We start from the raw sequence: 20,802 nt of genomic DNA, 5'->3' as shown, positions 1-20,802 counted from the left end.
TCACCTGGTCATCTGCCCTGCAGAATTGCAGAGTGGCTGAGAACACCAGTGGTGGCTTCAGGTGGACCTCATTAGCCCTTCATGGGACAGGAACGTGGCAGGTCCTTGCTCTGTGCTTCTTGGATAAGGGTGATAATAGATCCCACTCTAACTGTGAGGATTAGGCTAGGTCATTAACCGTGTTTCTTAGCCCAGCTCTTGGCAGAGTAGGCACTCAGAAAAATTGTCTCTCCACGTATTGATGAGAACAGATTTTATATAAAGACTCTAATTTTACAACTAAATATAAATCTGGGATTCAGAATTGGTTTGTTAAGAGATTTTTTTTATTTATGAAAGGGTGCACCGTGGAATCCCTGCAGAGAGTGGGGTGAAAAGCTCTCTGTTAGTGTGTTTAAAAGTATTTCGTTTGCAAAAATGCAACCCATTTTAAACTAATAGTTTATTATTAACAGTAATCTCTATTGTAATCAACTATATTATATAATACGTTGAACTTTTTTTTTGTGAGACAGAGCCTTAGGCTGTCACCCTAGAGTGCTGTGGCATCACAGCTCACAGCAACTTACAACTCCTGGGCTTAAGCAATTCTCTTGCCCCAGTCTCCCAACTAGCTGGGATTATAGGCGCCTGCCACAACACCTGGCTATTTTTGTTGTTGTTGTCATTGTTGTTTAGCAGGCCCGGTCTGGGTTTGAACACACAAGCCCTGGTGCATGTGGCTGGCGCTCTAACCACTGAGCAATGGGTGCTAAGCCAATACATTGAACTTTCAAGGGCTTTTTTCCCTCCTTCCCAGCATTTCAACTGCTCCCCTGTAAAAGGCCTCAAAGAAGGGCTGATGCTGGGAAGACACCTGGCTTCCCAGCTGGTGGTGTCTTATGGCAGGTGATTGCATTGGGGCCAATTGGAAACTTTCCTGTCTCTTTTGTCAAAGAGACAAAAATAGGTGTCTATCTATTGAGCTTTTCTAAGAGTGGGAAATTGACAAAGAAACTGCTAATTGAGCCAATCCAGACTTTTGCTTAATATTGACACAGAACAGGTAACTGCATCTGAGTCTTTCGGAAATACGCACACCTTATAAATAGATTCACCTGTAATTAGTTGCAAAGATTTAACTGGGTGTAGGAAAGCTAAGAAAGAAAAGCATTTAACTGTTAATTATGTGTTGTACAGGGCTGTGCAAGATTGGTATGAATAACTTCCTATGGAAGTTGGAGTTGTGGAGTTTTAACAGAAGGATCATGGAGATCAACTTTTAACTTACAAGAACCAAGAAAATTGTATTTTTATGCATTCACTAATTTCCTTTATATTTTTATTGGTAAGGGAGTGACTAAGCTGCTGGAGAGAGCTTCTGGGTGTGTCACCATGGCCGCTGTGCACTGAGTTGACGTGATTCTAGTCCAAAGCCTATGATGCTTTGCCCTAAGCCATCAAATTATGGGTGAATATGTGGTTTCTGTTGGGGCTTTTGGAATTCTGAATATAGGTGCTCTCAGTTCCTGTTTTGGGGACGTCTACAGCTTGCTGCAGTCCAAGCAGCTCATTTTGCAGATGTCAGTTTAAGTCACTAGCGTGGCCAGAGACATCAGGGCTTTGTAAGGTGTCTCCAGTGTGGATTTAGGGCCGAGATAACTGTTGCTGTGACCAGAGAGCCTTGGTGTTATGTTCCTTGTAGAAAACACCATTCTCCAGGCCTAATGTACACCATTTTAATGTTCAGTCTGGAGGCAGCAGGGAGCTAGCGACAAACCACAGTGTTTGCTTGCAGTGTCTGTGTATTGACTCACATGCCCACAGTCATAGCAGCTATCTTAAAAAATTAGTCACAGTCTGGCAGATACAAACACTGAACAATTAACACCTGTAATTATCTTGCTCTATAAGCACCATGTCAGAGATCCCAGTAAAAGCTCATTAACCGAGACCCCCATAAATTTGCAATGCCAGGTGACAGTCAAGGCTGGTAGGCCGAAGTTCACTGGAGCCAGTGTCTATGAAACAGTTTGCCGAGCAAACTCATGGTATCAACGTGACGCAGACCTATTATTTAATCTACTCCAAAGAGCAAACACTTAACTTTAATATTGGCACGTGTAGTTAAATGTTTATGACAAGTAGTTTTTTTAAATCAGGTCCAACAAGACTGCTTAGTGATAATTTACCAGCCCTTTAAAGTTGTTTATGTATTTCCAAATATTGAAATTACAGTCCTCTAGGAATGTTTGGAGATGGGCAGGGGAGAGGGCAAATGATGGTATCTGCCTCCTCTACACTGATGCTGCCGGCAAGGGTGTCTGGCACAGAGGAGACACTCAGGACTTCTTCCTGAAAGGTATAAGTTCAGTGTGTGCATAAATGGAACGGCCCTGGGATTAGGGGTTGACCAGTTGGGGAAAAAAACAACTCACCGCCCCCCGCCGCACGCATGCGCACGGTGTGCGCGCTGGTCAGGATGATTCTTCCGGCTCAAGTCTGAACTGCGCCCCGAGGGGACGAGCCACACAGGCCCCACTTGTTTCCAGATGGTGGTTAGTCTCATCCCATGGGGGAAGCAGTTCCATGCCTTCTTAGGAACTATCCCAGCTCACCAGACACCAAGTGAACCAGTAAAGACCCTAGAGGAGAATACACGTTAGTATCTGTCAAAGGATTTTTTTAAAGAAACGAAGCTGTTGGATTCTCTGCAGAATCGCGCTTCTGACGCGACCTGGGCCGCCTCGAGGCCGGGTGGTGAGTCGGTGCCTCTGTTGACCCTACGTGGCCGCACGGGCCATTCTGGTGCTTTCTCACACGCTTGTTCCCTACGTTTCCTGACTCTTTGTGGAGGAGACAGAGGCCAGCTCGGGTCCCTTGCTGCCATGTCGCCTCTCCAATCTTCAGATGTGGCCCTGTCGGGGACCCCTGCTCTGCTCCCTCCGCGCCCCGATCTCCAGTCTGCCTTCTCTGCGCCTCTGTCCCCGCAGCCCGTGATTCTCCTCAGCTGTCCCCGGATTCTAACTTGGGTCTCTAATCAGTCCTCTTGCACCGCCATCCTCCAGCCTCTCTCTTTGTCCTTTCCAGATCTCTCCACTGTGTTGGGACTGGGGGAAGAGGGCAGAGGGGGCCCAGTCCTGCCCGGGCAGCCCAGGCGAAGCCGGCTTCTTGGGCCTGTGCGAGCCAGGGGAGGGACCGGGTAAAGCAGGATCTGTCACCTGTTCCCCATTTTAAAACTCCCACTGCCGGGGGAAGGAGCCCCTGGACATCACATAAGGCCCTGCCACCCTTCCCATTTCTTCCTGGCTCCCTCCGCAGCTGGAAAGTTCAGGCACCTCGAAGGGTCTTTGGTGACCACGTCCAGCCTGTCTGCCCCCTGCACTGTCTGCTCTGCCGTCTCACAGCTTTGTCTTGTCCTCTACAACTCCAGCCTTTATTATTTCAAGGTAACCCCTTCTGGAAGGTTCCCTGAGATTCTGAGCGCAGAGAGTAACCAGCTCCTACCGCACAGGCTGTTTCAGGGCTGGGAGGAAGACGGGTTGATTGAATATTAAATCGGGGAGGAGTTTCGATTGGCTACTTCTGACTGTCGAGGAAGTAGGGGAGTTTTATCTTGAGTGTTTTATGGTAGTTCAGAGTCTGGGTACTTTCCCCTCCCCCAAGAAACAGATCTTCTGGGGAAAATAAAAACAAAATTTCTCCACAGGAGCATGGCGGTCACTTCTCTAGTGTTTGAATGTTGTGTTGGAAACCACAGCCATGATACTTAGGCATCCTCCAGGCATTGTCCATTTTTTTTTTTTTTTTTTGAGACAGCATCTCACTCTGTCATCCTTGGTAGAGTGTTGTGGTGTCATAGCTCACAGTAACCTCAGGTTCTTGGGCTCAAGCAATTCTCTTGCCTTAGCCTCCCAAGTAGCTCTTGCCTCACCTCAGAGATTACAGGTGCCTGTCACAATGGCTGGCTATTTTAATTTTTTAAATTTTTATTTATTTATTTAGAGACACAGTCTCACTATGTTGCCATCAGTAGGGTGCTGTGGCATCACAGCTCACAGCAACCTCAAATTCTTAGGCTTAAGTAATTCTTTTGCTTCAGCCTCCCAAGTATCTGGGACTACAGGCACCCACCACAACACCTGGCTATGTTTTGGTTGCAGGTCTCATTGTTGTTTAGCAGGCCCGGGCCGGGCTCGAACCCACCAGCCTGGGTGTATGCGGCTGGTGCCCTAACCACTGAGCTACAGGTGCCAAGCCAGCCTGGCTATTTTTAGAGGCAGGGTGGGGGGCTCGCTCTAGCTTAGGCTGGTCTCGAACTCGTGAGCTCAGGCCATCTCCCCGCCTCTGCCTCCCAGGTGTGAGCCACCGTGCCCGGCCTTAGGCATCATCCATTTTAATTGCTTGTGGGAATTTTGCTTGGAACCAAAGATGGGTACGATGTCAGATCTGTGTTTCTATCCAGCACAGTGTGAAGCTTCCGGTTCCGGTGGGGAAGCTTTGCGGACTCTGGAGCTAAGAGTTCTCCTCTGGGGGCTGCTGGCAGTGTCCAACAGTGACAGGCCCATGCACTGCCACTTTCTGTGCTCATCCTTTTCAATTGACATAGGTCTCTTTTCTCTCTTTTGTCATTTTTGTCTCTTTATTGCCTTATTTACTTGTGTCATTTACTCATTTAAAGAGAATTAATATTTACTCATCCTATAGATACTTAGCACCTTCCCTGAGCAGGCACTCAGCTAGGTGCTGTGAGTTAGATGAGCAAGACCCTCAGGGTCCTGTCACTGGGAACTTGGCCCCTACTCATGGGTAGGAGGGGAACTGGGCTCTCGGTAGGACTCTGTACACAGGTGAATAAAATGAGTGCATCTTGTGGTAAGTGCTAGGACAGAGGCAAGCGGGAGGCATGTTCCCTCTGTGCAGCTTGAAATCTTTTTTTTTTTTCCAAGTAGTTTTATGAGTGAGGTGTAAATTCAAAGGTTGTACAGTCCATCCATTTAGAAAATGCTAATTCTTGATTTTTTGCACCTTATTCTTTCTCTCGGTTTCTTCTTTTTAAGGTATAAAAGTATAAGTTTATTTTATGGTTTAGAAAGAGAGAGGGGAGAAAGGGAGGAGTGAGAAATGGCATCCCAAAGAAGGAAAGAAAGAAATAGGAATTCTCTCTAAATTGTGATAAAATATATCTAACATCAAGTTTGTCATTTTAACCATTTTTAAGTGGGTGGTTCAGTGACATTTAGGACATTCACAAGATTATGTAATTATCACTCCTATTTCCAAACCGGTTTCGTTATCCCAAACAGAAACTCTGAACCCATTAAGCAATAAGTCCCCAGTTACTCCCTCGTCCCCCTGCCTCCAGTCCCTGGTAATCTCAAATCCAGTGTTTTTCAACCTTTTTTATCTCGTGGCACACTTCAGCTTATAGTTAAACTTCTGAGGCACACTTAAATTATGTTGATCAAAAAAAGAGTTAAAAAAAATATATACTTACTGTGCTTTGAATTTCTTTTGAAAATACTTTAATTAACGGTCTTTAAAAATTTTCACAGTGTGTGGCTGACAATCTCTGCTCTAATCTGTTTCTGTCTCTGACAATTTGCCCATTCTCAGTCCTTCCTAAGTGGAATCATATCATGTTCTTTTGTGGTTGAGTTTTTTCACCACTAACATAAATGCCTTCTGGGTACATCATGTCATAGCTTGGGTCAGACCATATCCTTTTTTAAGGTTGAATAATATTTCATGGTATGGATATAATACACTTTGTTATGCATATTACTTGAAATATTGATTATATATATACTTTTTATTTTCTTAATACTTTTCCCATAATGCTCTTCAGACTAACTGGCCTGCCATATTGCTGGTAAATATTTCTTGAATTTATTAGCAATTTTGAACTATTCGATGGTGGTTATAAGCCAGCAATGCCGTTTCCTGGTGCGTGGGAGTATGTGTGGCTGTGCAAGTATGAGTATTTTCTTGAGTGTGTATATTTCTGTGTTTTGTAAGTGAGGTCATATGGTTGGTGAACATGTCTGAAGATTATATGGGCACAGGGGTGGCATTGCAGGGACTTGGCCTCTGGCCCCAAAAATGTTTAGAGGAAAAGCCAGTCCTCTTAAAGCTGAATATTGTCTGGAGTTACTCTTGGCGTCTGCTCAAAACAGACTCGTATCTGTCTCCTTGTGATAAATGTGTCTCACAGAGCTGAAGCAATGCACAGGGGAAAAAAAAAATTACATCTCTGAAGGGCTGTTCCCTGGGGAGAGTGAATTGATAATTTTTTTTGTTGTTTATTTCTCAAATCAAAGGAGGACACATCCAGTCTGAGAAGGCAGCGGGGTGTAGATATGACGTGTTTGACAGCAGCTATCAGTTCCCTCTTAGCTAGAGTGACACACGTTTAGTGTTGAGACTGATAGCAGAGCCATGCTGGACCTTAGGTGCAGCCTGAACTTTGTTGGGCCTCAGTTTTGTCTCGGAAAATACTCTGCATCCTGCTCTCTTTTACTGATCACCTTCAGCCATCTCTGCAGAGTTTCCCTCTTGCTTTTCTGGCATTTGTACTCACTGCCAAAGGCAGCAGCATGTAATGATGTGGTATGGTGGCCCCGGGAGCCAGTGACATTTCTAGACTGTGCATGGTAAGCCTGTACCTTCCCTGCCTGCATAGATCCCTTTTTACATTGAAATATGTGCTCAAAAATCTAACGTATTTCATTAATTTATTAAGCTTTGCATCTGCTTCAGGGGAGCCCCTGACATTACATCAGCTCCTGGAGTGCTGGGGCCTGTCTAGGCTCACAGTAATCATTCCCGGGACATGATGACCTCAGCCAGCCCTTCACCTCTTACATTCTTATTCCAGGCTTACAGCTAAGCCTTGGCGAAATGCCAAGAGCCCAGCCTCAGAAGTTTCTGGCTTTCATTAAAAAAGAACTTAAACTTTTACCTTAGAGCTTTAGATTGTGCTTATACGATGTGAGTTCATGTTGTGATTTTCATCTGTGTGGTCTTGCAGAAGCAGCTGCCCAACCACTGTGTGTGTTCCTGCAGCCAGGCCGTCAGCATTTGGTTTATGTGACTCCCAGGGCAGATGGCAGGACCATCCGTCCAGTGTGTGCTGTAATGAGACGCCACTGTATCCACCCTTCATTTACCCTGTGTAAATGGGGAGAAAAACCGCCGCAAGTTTTTCAGTAGAAACATTTCTAAATGATTTTAATTGATAGTGATGTTTCACCTCTGTGGTCCCCAGCCCCTGAGGCTGTGGACTGGTGCCAATCTGTAGCCTCTTAGGAACTGGGCCACACAACGGGAGTAAACCTTCTTCTGTGTTTACAGCTGGTCCCTATCTTTCACATCACTGCCTGGGCTCTGCCTCCTGTGAGACCTGCTGCTCTGTCCTTGGGAAAATTGTCTTCCATAAAACCAGTCCTTGGTGCCAAAAAGGTTGGGAACCCCTGTCCTATCTGGTTCTTATGCCCATGCTGTTGATAATAGTGAGGAATAATAAAAAATAACTCCAAAACCAAGGCGGAACATCTGCTGATGTCTCTGGGTGGTCTTGCTGGAGGTTTGAATCTTTCAGAGTGGACGAGTTTCACCAGTGACGCTGGGTCAGACAGTTCAAAGTGGAAGGCTGGAGACCAGGGACCCAACAACACAGATGTGTTCTTTTGCCATTTGTTTGCAGCAAAGGGGGCTTGTCATCCATCACCGTCTTCACCTCCTGGTGTTCCTGGGATGCTACCTGTAGCCTGAGCACGTGGCCTTGGCGGCCCCAGCCTACTCCAGTGTACTGTCGCCCCTCTTTATAGCCTTTAGAGAAAGAAAAATGGAATGGGTGTAAAAATGAAACCAGGTGTAAGATGCAGCAGATGCCTGGAGTGAGGCTGTGGTAAAGTGGGGGTGTTGGGCACTGAATTTTCCAGATCCCTCTCACCCATAGATTACTTGTTGGTCTGTGTTTAGCCCTCCTGGGTCTGTTCTGTCCCTGGACAGAACTCAGGAAAGTTTTCCATTTGCTCTTTCCTGCTTAGCTCATGGTAGGGCTGAGGCCTACTGTCTGGGTTGTGTTTTTTTTTTTTTTTATTAAATCATAGCTGTGTACATTAATGCGATTCATGGGGCACCATACACTAGTTTTATAGACCGTTTGACACATTTTCATCACACTGGTTAACATAGCCTTCCTGGCATTTTCTTAGTTATTGTGTTAAGACATTTACATTCTATATTTACTAAGTTTCACATGTACCCTTGTAAGATGCACCTCAGGTGTAATCCCACCAATCACCTTCCCTCCGCCCCCATCCCCCCTCCTTCCACTCCTTTTCCCACTTCCCCCTATTCTTAGGTTATAACTGGGTTATAGCCTTCATGTGAAAGCCATAAATTAGTTTCATAGTAGGGCTGAGTACATTGGATACTTTTTCTTCCATTCTTGAGATACTTTACTAAGAAGAATATATTCCAGCTCCATCCAGGTAAACATGAATGAGGTAAAGTCTCCATCTTTCTTTAAGGCTGCATAATATTCCATGGTGTACATGTACCACAATTTATTAATCCATTTGTGGATTGATGGGCACTTGGGCTTTTTCCATGACTTAGCAATTATGAATGGGCTGCAATAAATATTCTGGTACAAATATCTTTGTTGTAATGTGATTTTTGGTCTTCTGGGTATATACCTAGTAGAGGAATTATAGGATTGAATGACAGATCTATTTTCAGATCTCTAAGTGTTCTCCAAACATCTTTCCAAAAGGAATGTATTAATTTGCATTCCCACCAGCAGTGCAAAAGTGTTCCCTTTTCTCCACATCCATGCCAACATCTCTGGTCTTGGGATTTTGTGATATGGGCTAATCTTACTGGAGTTAGATGATATCTCAAAGTAGTTTTGATTTGCATTTCTCTGATGATTAAGGATGATGAGCATTTTTTCATATGTCTGTAGGCCATGCGTCTGTCTTCTTCAGAGGAGTTTCTCTTCAAGGCCCTTGCCCAGCCTGCGATGGGATCACTTGTTCTTTTCTTGCTTACATGTTTGAGTTCTCTGTGGATTCTGGTTATTAAACCTTTGTCGGAAACATAACCTGCAAATATCTTCTCCCATTCTGAGGGCTGTATGCTTGCTTTACTTACTGTGTTCTTGGCTGTGCAGAAGCTTTTTAGTTTGATCAGGTCCCAGTAGTGTACTTTTGAAGCTGCTTCAATTGCCTGGGGAGTCCTCCTCATAAAATACTCACCCAGACTGATTACTTCAAGAGTTTTCCCTGCACTCTCTTCTAGTATTTTTATAGTTTCATGTCTTAAGTTTAAATCTTTAATCCAGTGAGAGTCTATCTTAGTTAATGGTGAAAGATGTGGGTCCAGTTTCAGTCTTCTGCAGGTCACCAGCCAGTTCACCCAGCACTATTTGTTAAATAGGGAATCTTTTCTCCACTGAATGTTTTTAATTGGCTTATCAAAGATTAAATAACGGTAAGTAGTAGCTGGATTCATCTCTTGGTTCTCTGTTCTGTTCCAGACATCTACTTCTCTGTTTTTTGTGCCAGTACCATGCTGTTTTGATCACTATTGATTTATAGTACAGTTTCAGGTCTGGTAGCGTGATTCCTCCTGCTTTGTTTTTATTTCTGAGTAATGTCTTCGCTATTCGAGGTTTTTCTGATTCCAAATAAAATGAAGTATTATTTTTTCAAGATCTTTAAAGTATGACAGTGGAGCTTTAATAGGGATTGCATTAAAATTGTATATTGCTTTGGGGACATTTTAACAATGTTGATTCTTCCCAGCCATAAGCATGGTATGTTTTTCCATTTGTTAACATTTTCAGCTATTTCTTTTCTTAGAGTTTCATAGTTCTCTTTATAGAGATCTTTCACATCCTTTGTTAGATAAACTCCCAAATATTTCATCTTCTTTGGCACTACTGCAAATGGAATAGAGTTCTTAACTGTTTTTTCAGCTTGACTATTGTTGGTATATATAAAGGCTACCGATTTATGAATGTTGATTTTGTAACATGAGACGCTGCTGTATTCCTTGATCACTTCTAAGAGTTTTGTAGTAGAGTCCCTAGTATTTTCCAGATATACAATCATATCATCTGCGAAGAGTGAAAGTTTGATCTCTTCTGACCCTATATGGATACCCTTGATTGCCTTTTCTTCCCTAATTGCGGTGGCTAAAACTTCCATTACAATGTTAAAGAGCAGTGGAGACAATGGGCAGCCTTGTCTGGTTCCTGATCTGAGTGGAAATGATTTCAATTTAACTCCATTCAATACAATATTGGCTGTGGGTTTGCTGTAGATGGCCTCTATCAGTTTAAGAAATGTCCCTTCTATACCAATTTTCTTTTTTTTTTTTTGTAGAGACAGAGTGTCACTTTATGGCCCTCGGTAGAGTGCCGTGGCCTCACACAGCTCACAGCAACCTCCAACTCCTGGGCTTAAGCGATTCTCTTGCCTCAGCCTCCCGAGTAGCTGGGACTACAGGCGCCCGCCACAATGCCTGGCTATTTTTTGGTTGCAGTTTGGCCGGGGCCGGGTTTGAACCCGCCACCCTTGGTATATGGGGCCGGCGTCTTACCGACTGAGCCACAGGTGCCGCCCTATACCAATTTTCTTAAGTGTTCTGATCATGAAGGGATGCTGGATATTATCAAAGCTTTTTCTGCATCAATTGAGAGAATCATATGGTCTTTGGTTTTTAATTTGTTTATGTACTGAATGATACTTACAGGTTTACGTATATTGAACCAGCCTTGAGACCCTGGGATAAAACCGACTTGGTCATGATGTATAATTTGTTTGATGTGTTGCTGGCTTCTGTTTGTTAGGATCTTGTTGAATATTTTTGCATCTATATTCATTAGTGATAGTGGTCTATAATTTTCTTTCCTTGTTGGGTCTTTTCCTGGTTTGGGGATCAGGGTGATGTTTGCTTCATAGAACGTGTTGGGTAGTCTTTCTTCTTTTTCTACCTTTTGGAACAGGTTGAGTAATATAGGTACTAGTTCCTCTTAAAAGGTTTGGTAGAATTCTGACGTGAAGTCATCTGGTCCCGGAATTTTCTTTTTAGGGAGATTTTGTATGGTTGATGCTATTTCAGAACTCGATATGGGCCTGTTCAACATTTCCACTTGATTCTGGCTAAGTCTTGGAAGGTGACGTGCTTCCAAGTATTGGTCATTTTCCTTCAAATTTTCATATATCTGAGAATAAAGTTTCTTGTAATATTCATTAAGAATTTTTTGAATTTTGGAGGTGTCTGTTGTTATTTTGTCTTTGTTGTTTCTGATTGATGAGATTAGTGATTTTACTCTTTTTTTCCTGGTTAGGTTAGCCAAAGGTTTATTTTATTGACCTTTTCAAAAAACCAACTTTTTTTTTTTATTGTTAAATCATAGCTGTGTACATTAGTGCAATCAAGGGGTACAGTGTGCTGGTTTCATATACAATCTGAAATATTCTCATCAAACTGTTCCATGTAGCCTTCACCAACTTTTTGATTTATTGATCTGTTGTATAATTCTTTTCTTTTCAATTTCATTTAATTCTGTCTTAATTTTGGTTATTTCTTTTCTTCTACTGGGTTTGGGATTGGAATGTTCTTCCTTTTCCAGTTGCTTGAGATGTCCCATTAAGTTGTTAACGTCCTCTCTTTCCGTTCTCTTGAGGAAGGCTTGCAGTGCTATAAATTTTCCTCTTAGGACTGCCTTTGCGGTATCCCAGAGGTTCTGATAATTTGTTTCTTCATTGTTTTTTGTTCCAAAAATTTGGCGATTTCCGTCTTAATCTCATCTCTGACCCAGCTATCCTTCAGCATAAGGTTATTTAATTTCCATTTTTTTGTGTAAGTATGCTGATTCCTGTTGTTACTGAGTTCAACTTTTATTCCATGGTGGTCCGAGAAGATGCAAGGAATAATTTCTGGTCCTTTAAATTTACTGAGGTTAGACTTGTGACCTAAGATGTGATCGATTTTGGAGTATGTTCCATGGGCTGATGAAAAGTATGTATATTCAGTTTTGTTGGGATGAAATGTTCTGTAGATGTCTGCTCAATCCAAATGTTGGATGGTTAGGTTTAAATCTAAAATTTATTTGCTCCGCTTCTTATTGGAGGATCGATCCAACACTGCCAAAGGAGTGTTGAAATCTTCAACTATTATGGAGCTGGAGGTAATCAAGTTGCTCATGTCTGTTAGAGTTTCTCTTATAAATTGAGGTCCATTTTGTTTGGGTGCATAGATATTAATAATTGAAATCTCATCATATTGAGTTTTACCCTTAACAAATATGAAGCGACCATTCTTATGCTTCCTTACTTTTGTTGGTTTAAAGCCTATTGTATCTGCAAATGGAATTGCAACACCTGCTTTTTTCTGATTATCATTTGCCTGAAATATGGATGACCATTCTTTCACCCTGAGTCTGTATTTGCCTTTTAAGGTAAGGTGTGACTCTTGTATGCAGCAAATATCTGACCTGAGTTTTTGTATCCTGTCAGCCAACCTGTGCTTCTTTAGAGAACAGTGTAAGCTGTTCATTTAATGGAGAATATTAATAAGTCTGGTAAAATTTTGGGTATCGAGTTTTTCGAAAGTCCAGTGGGCATTTTTAATCCTTTCACCACTGTGGAAGTTGGAGTTTGATCAAAAGTTTCTGAGTGAGTTTACTTTTGTGGTAGAGGATTGGGCTGGTCATTATGGAGGGTAGGTCTGAGAATATCCTGAAGAGCTGGTTTGGTTATGGCAAATTTCTTCAACATATGAATGTCATTAAAGTATTTAATTTCTCCATCGTAGATGAAACTCAGTTTAGCTGGATACAGGATCCTGGGTTGAAAGTTATTTTGTTTTAGGAGATTAAAAGTTGATGATCACCCTCTTCTGGCTTGAAAAGTTTCAGCAGAGATATCTGTAGTCTTTCTAATATTCTTCCCTTTGTAAGTAATGGATTTCTTACCTCTGGCTGCTTCCAGAATTTTCTCCTTCACATTAACTTTAGTGAAGTTAATTATGATATGCCTGGGGGATGTCTTATGCGGACTGAGTCGTGCTGGGGTTCAGAAGCTGTCTGCTATCTGAATTTCAGAATCTCTTGGCATGTCTGAAAAATTCTCTTTCATAATTCCATGGAGAAAGGCCTCTGTGCCTTGCGAGGCCACTTCATCAATTTCAGGGGTTCCAATGAGGCGGATATTAGCCTTCTTCGAATTATCCCAGAGCTCTCTGAGAGAATGATCTGTTTTTGCTCTCCATTTCTCTTCCTCTTTGAGAGTTTGGTGGCATTTAAAGGCTTTGTCTTCAGTGTCAGAAATCCTTTCTTCTGCTTGCTCCACTCTGTTACTGAGGGATTCTACTGTATTTTTCAGATCTTTGAGGGCTGCAAATTCTTGTTTCAGTGAGTCTAAATCTTTGGTGGTTTTGTCTTTAAATTCGTTAAATTCTTGAGACAACTTTTGAATTTCTCCTCGAATTTGTAATTCTGACTTTTGAATTGGTCCTTGAATTTCTAATTCCAAATTTTTCTCCATTCTATTAATCTTGTTTGCATCCAAATTCTGAATTCGATTTCTGACATCTTGGCCAGCTGTTTATGAATGCGATCTTCAGTTACATCTGCCATATCTTTCCTTGGGGGTGTTGATCTATTCTGGTTATTCATATTATCAGAGTTTTTCTGCTGATTCCGCCTCATGATTGTTTTACCGTTTGATTTTTCCCCTCACAGAGCTTTGTCAAGGACCCGTACAGTGCTATGCCCTGAGAAACTGTGGACCTCTTTGGCGTGGTGGGGCTAAGTGGTTCTGTCTTGTTTGCAGCTGGTCTCTGTTCCTTCCTAGTGAAACAGTTACTCTGGGTTGAAGTCTGAGTTGTGGAGAAATACCAGCAATTAAGTCACCCCGCCCCCCACAGACAACAATTGGAAAAGGAAAATCAAACCTTCCTACAACCACACACCCAGGGCACCACCCGAATAGTCCTCGGCGATTGGCTCAGTTGAAAAAGTCCAGATTAGTTGTCTCAGTCAGCACTTGTCTCAGATGGGAGAGTTTTAAAGATCCCCGGCAACTGGATCGCAGGGGTCTGGTGACTACTCAGATATGGCTTGCTCCAGTGCTCTGTGGAGTCAGGAGGGCCCACCCAGCAAATAGATCAGTCTGGGAAGGTTGTTGCCTCTTTCCCCACCTTGCACCTCTCTGTCACACCCAGTCACTGATAGCCCCACTGGGCTGTGACCCAGTGGCCTGTAGTGAACAGATACTCCAGGGGTTTGCACCTGCCCACATCACAAGGAAATCTATTTCTGCTCAGCCAGGCCGCTGCGCTCTGCCTCTATCTAGCAGGGGGAGGTGAGGCCTGACAACCTTGGGCACTTGATGGAGGCTAGGGGGTGTTCACTCAGTTCCAACCCCGCCCGTGATTGATGTTACTTACAGAACAGAACAACTTTGTGTGAATTTGTTTCTGTCCCTGCTAAATTCCCCTGCAGAAGAGAAGCTGTTTTGAGTTCCCAGAGCCTGTGCCTCAGGCCCTGTCTTTGCTCCTGCAGGTTTGTATTCGGTTACCTGTCAGTTCTAGCCACCTGCCTTCCTTTGTGTATAGGCTGATGATCCCCTGAGGGCCGGGTGCATCTTAGGCTCAGTAAAGCCGTCCTCTGGGTCAGGCCTGCCCTGGGAACTTCCCGGCTCTGCACATGCGTTTCTAGTCCCCGCACTCCACCCAGGCCGGTACCGCCTCAGACAAACCCTTTACTCACGGGGACTGTGTTTCCATCCCAGATCTGTTCCGTGGTGGTTGCCACCTAAGTAGATGCCCAGCCACCTCTGGTTGCACAGAGAGGTAGGGGGTGTGGCTTTGGAATATCTGGGAGTGAGCCCTATTGTTGCCAAAAGATGGCTGCTGCTTTGTGCCTCCGGGCACCACTGCTCTGGCATGGTTCCCTCTCAGCAGACCGTCCTCTCCTCACTCCCGTGCCATAGAGTCAGCACTGACCAGCTGCAGTTTAGGCTTTGTCCACACCCCTCAAGAAATCACCCAAGAATCTGGACTCCTGGGGAATAGGCCTCCAGACCTCAGAGTGAGAGTGGAGGGGAGTGCTGGGAGCTCAGAGTTGTAGGTAGAGAATATATACAGTTTTGTACAGTTTTATGCCTGGCAGGAGAATGCTGTGGCACCCTAGTAGGGGAGGTAGGTCCAGTTTTTAGAGGGTGTCTCCCATGGAGTGTAGTGGGAGGACCTTGAACTCTGCTCGTTTGTTTATGTGGCATTCCAAGCTGTTCTCATGGGGGAGGGGACTCCCATCCGCTTGGTGATGGATTTTGTACCTTTTGTTTGTGTTTGTGGGGTCGCAGTTCGCCTCAGCGGGGTTGATGTGCGTTCTTCAACCTTCTCTTTTGGTGCAGCTCTAATCCACCAGGTTACTTGCTAAATTTCTGTCCTTTAACTCTCCTTCTGGATGGGAGCCTCTCTGGAAAGCTGGCTTCAGTCAGCCATCTTGTCCCTTTCTCTGGGTTGTGTTTGTGAGGATAGGTTCTGAGAGGCTGAGTATGGGTCTGTGCAAAGTGGGGTGCTAAATAGAAGTCAGGCCCTTTCCCCCCAAGGGCTGTCAGGATTGTAAGATGACGGTAATGACTGTGATGCTGAGCCCCAGCGTGGGAGGACACAGACATGTGTGTTTGAAGGAAAAGTTGCTGGTCATTTCTGCTGTTCATGGACATCGAATCTCTGGATTTGGAGGATAGCTCTGATTCCAAATATTCTGTCCCATTGCCATACCATATATTTTAGACCAAAGTTTTGCCATGGTTTGTTTAGGAAAAAATACATTAACCATGTTTTCAAGGTTCGGGCTCGTTAAATCATCGTGTGCTTAAGTTTTAGCCCCAGAGTTGTGGGGGCTTGAGAATTGGCATCTCTGACAAATTCCCAGGTGATGCTGTGGCTGCTGGTCCATAGCCCACACTTTGAGAACCGCTGCTTCAAACCATTTTCTCACAGTATTGGGTCATGGCGATGTTTTCACTGGTGTGCAACAAAATCAGAAAAATAGTGTGCTTTTTTTTTTTTTTTTTTTCCCAGAAATCCAAGTGTGTTAAATGGAAGGGATTATCCTTTTTTTTGCCTCTTGAAATTAGGTCTTCTCTACTTTCTGATGGTAAGATGCTCTTTCAGTAAGCAGTGGTGGTGACAATATTGTAGTTAGGATATACCAATCTTACTTGAAAAATTAAGAGTGGGCAGCTCTAATATAGTTCTCTGATTTGGGGGGAAGTTTTATAGCTTTCTGAAATCCAGAAGTCTGAGAATCATAATCTAGTAAATATGTAGTTTAGTTCTTTAATTTGTAAATTTTTTCTCTTTAATGGGGAGGCCGGGGGAATGGAAGTGGTGAAACAGGAGACAGATGTTCATTAGTTTCGCTGAATGTTAGCTCTTGTATTTGCTGAATGACAATTGCAGTAAACTTTCTGTTTTGCAAAAACCCGTATCTCACAGTGAACTTGGAGTACAAAGAAGACAGCAGCTTGTGTATGTTGTGTGTGTAGGTACTCTGGTTATAACAAGCTTTGTCTTTGCATTTATGTTTTTCCTCTGTGGTTTGAAGGAGAAATAGCTAGGGAGAATGGGCTGGCTGTGAGGATCCTGGCTTGAGTTTCTGATCTGCCATGTTGTCTGTTGTGTCTGATTATCTCATATGTGATGGGAGATGTATGATTTGTATAAACATATTGGTTTTTCAAACTTTTTACAGTTTTCTCAAGCCTTGTTGGTTGGCCCACCTGCAGACACCTTTCTGGATGGGCTCTGATGAGCCTTTCTCATTGTTTGGTGTAATTTAGGTGAAGCAATGAAGACAGCTTAGCACCTGTTCCCCAGTAAGTTGAATCTGGATAGTTTCCTTGAAAGACCCTCATACTTAGTCAAAGTGTCCTAGCGTTTTGCCCTGATAACATGAATGATAGATTGCCTTAATTCTCTCGTTAGCTTTGCCTGCGTAGACATAGTTTTATTTGAGGTTTTTCAGATCTCGTTTGATGGCCAAATTCAGTTCAAATTAAGTAAATAAATTATGGAGAGTCAGTTTCTCTTTTGTGCTCAAAAGGTTCCATTTAACATTTCTTTGGAATTTTTTCAGAAAAAAAATCTAATTATGTCTTTGTTTTTCTCTTATAAATCAGTCTTGTTTTCCAGTGTGGTTCTTTTACCCTTCCCATGTTCATAGATTTTCCTTCTGTTTTCACATGTTTCCTTATTATTCTTAAATTAACCCTTTTTTTGAAGATTGGTGCTGTGTTCTTCTAAAGCCTTTCTAGTCTATTAATTCTTCTGGAAATGTGTGTGATTTTTTTTTTCTTTTCATAAAGTATATCACTTAGCCATTTCCTTTAGTATCTTGGAATATTTCTTGGTGATATATATGTCTGCATTTATGTTTTCTAAGAATTATTTCATCTTCTATGTCTGTGACTATTTTTCAAACTCCTACTTCTGCATATGTAGTGTTATTAATCTAAAGTCAGTACTAGGAAATCACTTCCCCATTGAAGCAGATTAAAGTCATGGTTATTTAGTTTTTTTCTAAGGAAGATAGGTGTGGTTGATCAGGAGTCAGAATGCCTGGCATGTATTCTGAATCTAAAGTTGATTATTACTACTTTAGCTCTAGAATTACGCTGAGACCTAAAAAAGAAAGAAGAAAGGGGGGGAAAAAAAGAAGAGGAAGAAAGAAAAAAGACATGCTAGGCATTAGACTAAGGGACACAAGTATTTATGATTGTGGTAATTGTTGTGCTAAGACTTTAGGAGAGGATAGCAGAATAAAAGATGGCATTTATAATTCCTTTTTTTGGATGTCATTTTTGTTGGGTTTAGGTGTGGAGCTACAGGCCAGTTAGTTCCTTTAAAAAAAAGTCAGAATTAATTGCATTAATGGAGAGGTCTGTGGAAATACCAATTCAGATGGAAACATTTAGTTTGGATTCCACTTTTTATGGCATGATGTGTGTAATACCATTTGCATTTGCTGAGATTTTGTATTATTAATAGAATGGACAAATCAGCATTTTGCTGTATGTGTAAGGCTTTGCTTGTTTTTCCTGGTCTTGATTGCTGGTTGCACGTAAAATTCAGAGAAGGAAAAAGAGCATAGCGTGGAGAGGGGGTGGTTCGGGTGACTCAGGGCTCCCTGCCCCTGTCTGCCTGGGGCCAGGGCCTCATTTAGAGACTGTCTGATGGAGCCCATCTTCGTGTAGCCCCCGGAGATCTGGGCAGCACAATCCCACAGGGTGTGCCTCCGGGGAGCTGCCTAAGGGGGACCCTCCCTTTGCGGTGTGGAGTTGCTGTACGGTCAGGGATCTCACTTGGCACAGAGGGAAGATTCTGACCAGCGCTTGGCAGTGGGGACATCTAGAAGCCATTTGCCAGGTTCTGTTTCATAGTTTCCAGTGTGGGCTCTGTGGTGCTGGCTGCTTGTTCCCCCCTTTCTTCTTTCCCCATTGATTCAGCTCACCCAGCTCAAGGATTTCTCCTTGGCTCCCAGCTTTCTGGGGATGTTCCGCCAGACATGAGCCTCCTCATGGGTGTGTCTGGTTTGGTGGTGACTCCCTAAAAATCCAAGGGGCTGGGGATGCTGTAGACTGTGGCAGCCTGTGGATGTTTTTGGGAATGTGTTTGTGTAGGACTTTGGACAAATTCCTTAAGCTCTTGATGGCTCACTTTTCTTATCTATAAAAGTGGAGATAGTAACAATATTTGTCTCATACGACAGTACATGGAAAGAACTGGGCCCAGTGCCTGGCTTCTGATAAGTTTTCAAAAAATATTAGCTATTGTTACTGTCTAAGTGCAGGGTGATGGGCCCCATGATCTTGTGAGCTTTCTTTCATTCTGTGTGTGGATGACGGGGAGAGAGAGTGGTGAAGCAGCATAGCTGCTCTGTGGACTTTGGGGATGTTTAAGCAGAGTTTCAATGTCATGTCTTTGAAGAGAGCCAGGAATTTTGGGGGTGCTATTCTGCCAGAGAAAACAGGTTTCAGAGAAAGAAAACAGGCGAGATCCATTGCAGAGCAGGAGGTGGCTGGGAGTTGTTTAAGGTGGCATTCAGCCAGGAGGACCACTTAGGGTTCTACAGAGGGTGGCCTCTGGGACCCAGGCTGGGCTGAGGAGGGGCAAAACTGTTGACTTGAAATCGGGGGTCAGCCCTGCTGTGAATTCTGAGCTCTGGGCCTTTCTCCTGTTTCTTTCTGTTGTACTCATTTGCTACCTGGAAGAAAAACTAGGGCCCCACTTCAGGTATAAATCAGATGGTGATTTATTACACCTGCGCAGGTGGGCTGCCACCCGGAAGGGCAAACGGCCTCGAAGAGAAAAGCAGGCGGCTTTTTATACTTTTTTTGTTGCTACGTGGCAAGCAAGCGAACAAACACAGAAGCAGAACGTAGCTGGTTAGCTTAGGGGTGGGGTTACAGTCGGGGAGGGGGGCTGGTTGGCTCTGGGGGTTACATCGTAGCAGCTGGCACTGGGACAGTCTTGGGAGACTCAGTAGCTTGGGAAATTCTGCTTGAGTAAGCTTTCCACCATTGTTTAGCCATTGCTAGGGGGTTGCGGTAAGTCCTATCATTGTTTTACCTGTGGCTAGGAGTTTTTTAGGAACTCAGGGAACTTCCTTGTTTGGAAGCCTGTTCTCAGAGTTGACCCAAGGAGGGGGCCGATCGAGATGTGCAGGGACTCGGGCTGAGACAGTTAGGGGCCCTTAGGGGTCTTTTTGGGGGACTGTTGGCCTATTACACTTCAGAAATGAGGGCCAGGGCAGGCCTGGCCACCCTGGAGAATGTGTGAGCAAGGAACATGATAGTCCTCTCATGTATGTGTTGGTCACTCCAGGTGGACAGTCCCTCCAGGAGGTCAGATGAGGTAGAAAACATGTCATTATGAGAAACAGGACTGCAGCGTGGCAGTGCCTGGTGGAGAGCAAAGCGTGGCCAGCCGCTGGCAGATGGAGCTGGAGATGGATTCATTCAATCACTGGAGGCACACCTGTGCTACGACAGACCCAGCCACTGTAAAGTGCATTTAACTAAGATGGTATCATCTTTGCTATACAATTTTACACCTGATTTTTTTCCTTCCATTTTTACCTAGATGAATTTACCATGAATTACATAGTTGTTTGCCAGTATGATTTTGGCATCTTAATATCTCATTGTCTAGAGGTGCCTTTTACTAGAGATAGGCTCTCAATCTTGCTCGAGCTGAACTCCTGAGCTTAGGCCATCCACCTGCCTCAGCCTCCCAGAGTGCTAGGAGCCACTGCACCCTGCTCCTCTGTCTTTTTTTGACCTGCCATGTAGCAAGGTGCCTCCGAGGTCATCCATTTCAAACTTCATCATCTTCACAGCTTGGCAGTTCATCCTGCCTTTCAAAACCCCAGAGACAGGAGATTTTTATAAGCTTTAATGATTTTACCAAGTATTTCCCTCAAAACTTGACAGCCATGATCTCATGAGTACCCACCTCTACCTCCCCCTGCTCCCTCTCCGATTTTTAATAAGTAAAAGGCAAAATTGAGACAGAAGCCCTATGAGGTGAGCTGGTCGCCTGGGGCCACTCACTGGAAGTTCCCAGAATAGAACTGGGTTATCCCAACACCTGCTGACTTCAGGCAGTAACATTTTCCAATTTATGTAGTGACATTTCGCAAATTACTGTGAAAAAAAAATGGGAAAATCCACTAGATAACCAGAGCCAAGTTCTATTTCCTGACTTTTCTACTGCCTTTATTGACAACCT

The 20,802-nt window shown here is 43.6% G+C and overlaps 1 protein-coding gene, 1 long non-coding RNA gene and 1 other non-coding gene across 6 annotated transcripts in view; 2 read left to right on the top strand and 1 right to left on the bottom strand.

Moving 5' to 3' along the window:
• Positions 1 to 20,802, top strand: part of CAMK1D (calcium/calmodulin dependent protein kinase ID) — a 392,843-nt gene that overhangs the window by 42,386 nt on the left and 329,655 nt on the right. The gene's annotated exons all lie outside the window — the stretch shown is intronic.
• LOC128572420 (uncharacterized) lies at positions 998 to 14,894 on the bottom strand. The gene is made up of 3 exons (XR_008376201.1): positions 14,771 to 14,894; positions 6,941 to 7,809; positions 998 to 2,624 (listed from the first exon to the last, which is right to left on the bottom strand). It is a non-coding gene; the product is annotated as an uncharacterized LOC128572420 (long non-coding RNA).
• Positions 17,621 to 17,697, top strand: LOC128573216 (small nucleolar RNA SNORD45). The gene has a single exon (XR_008376373.1). It is a non-coding gene; the product is annotated as a small nucleolar RNA SNORD45 (small nucleolar RNA).

Source organism: Nycticebus coucang, chromosome 20 (genome assembly GCF_027406575.1).
Source record: "Nycticebus coucang isolate mNycCou1 chromosome 20, mNycCou1.pri, whole genome shotgun sequence".
Taxonomy (NCBI): Eukaryota; Metazoa; Chordata; class Mammalia; order Primates; family Lorisidae; genus Nycticebus; species Nycticebus coucang.
Note: the sequence above shows the minus strand (reverse complement) of the source record. Positions and strands in the feature narration are given on the sequence as shown.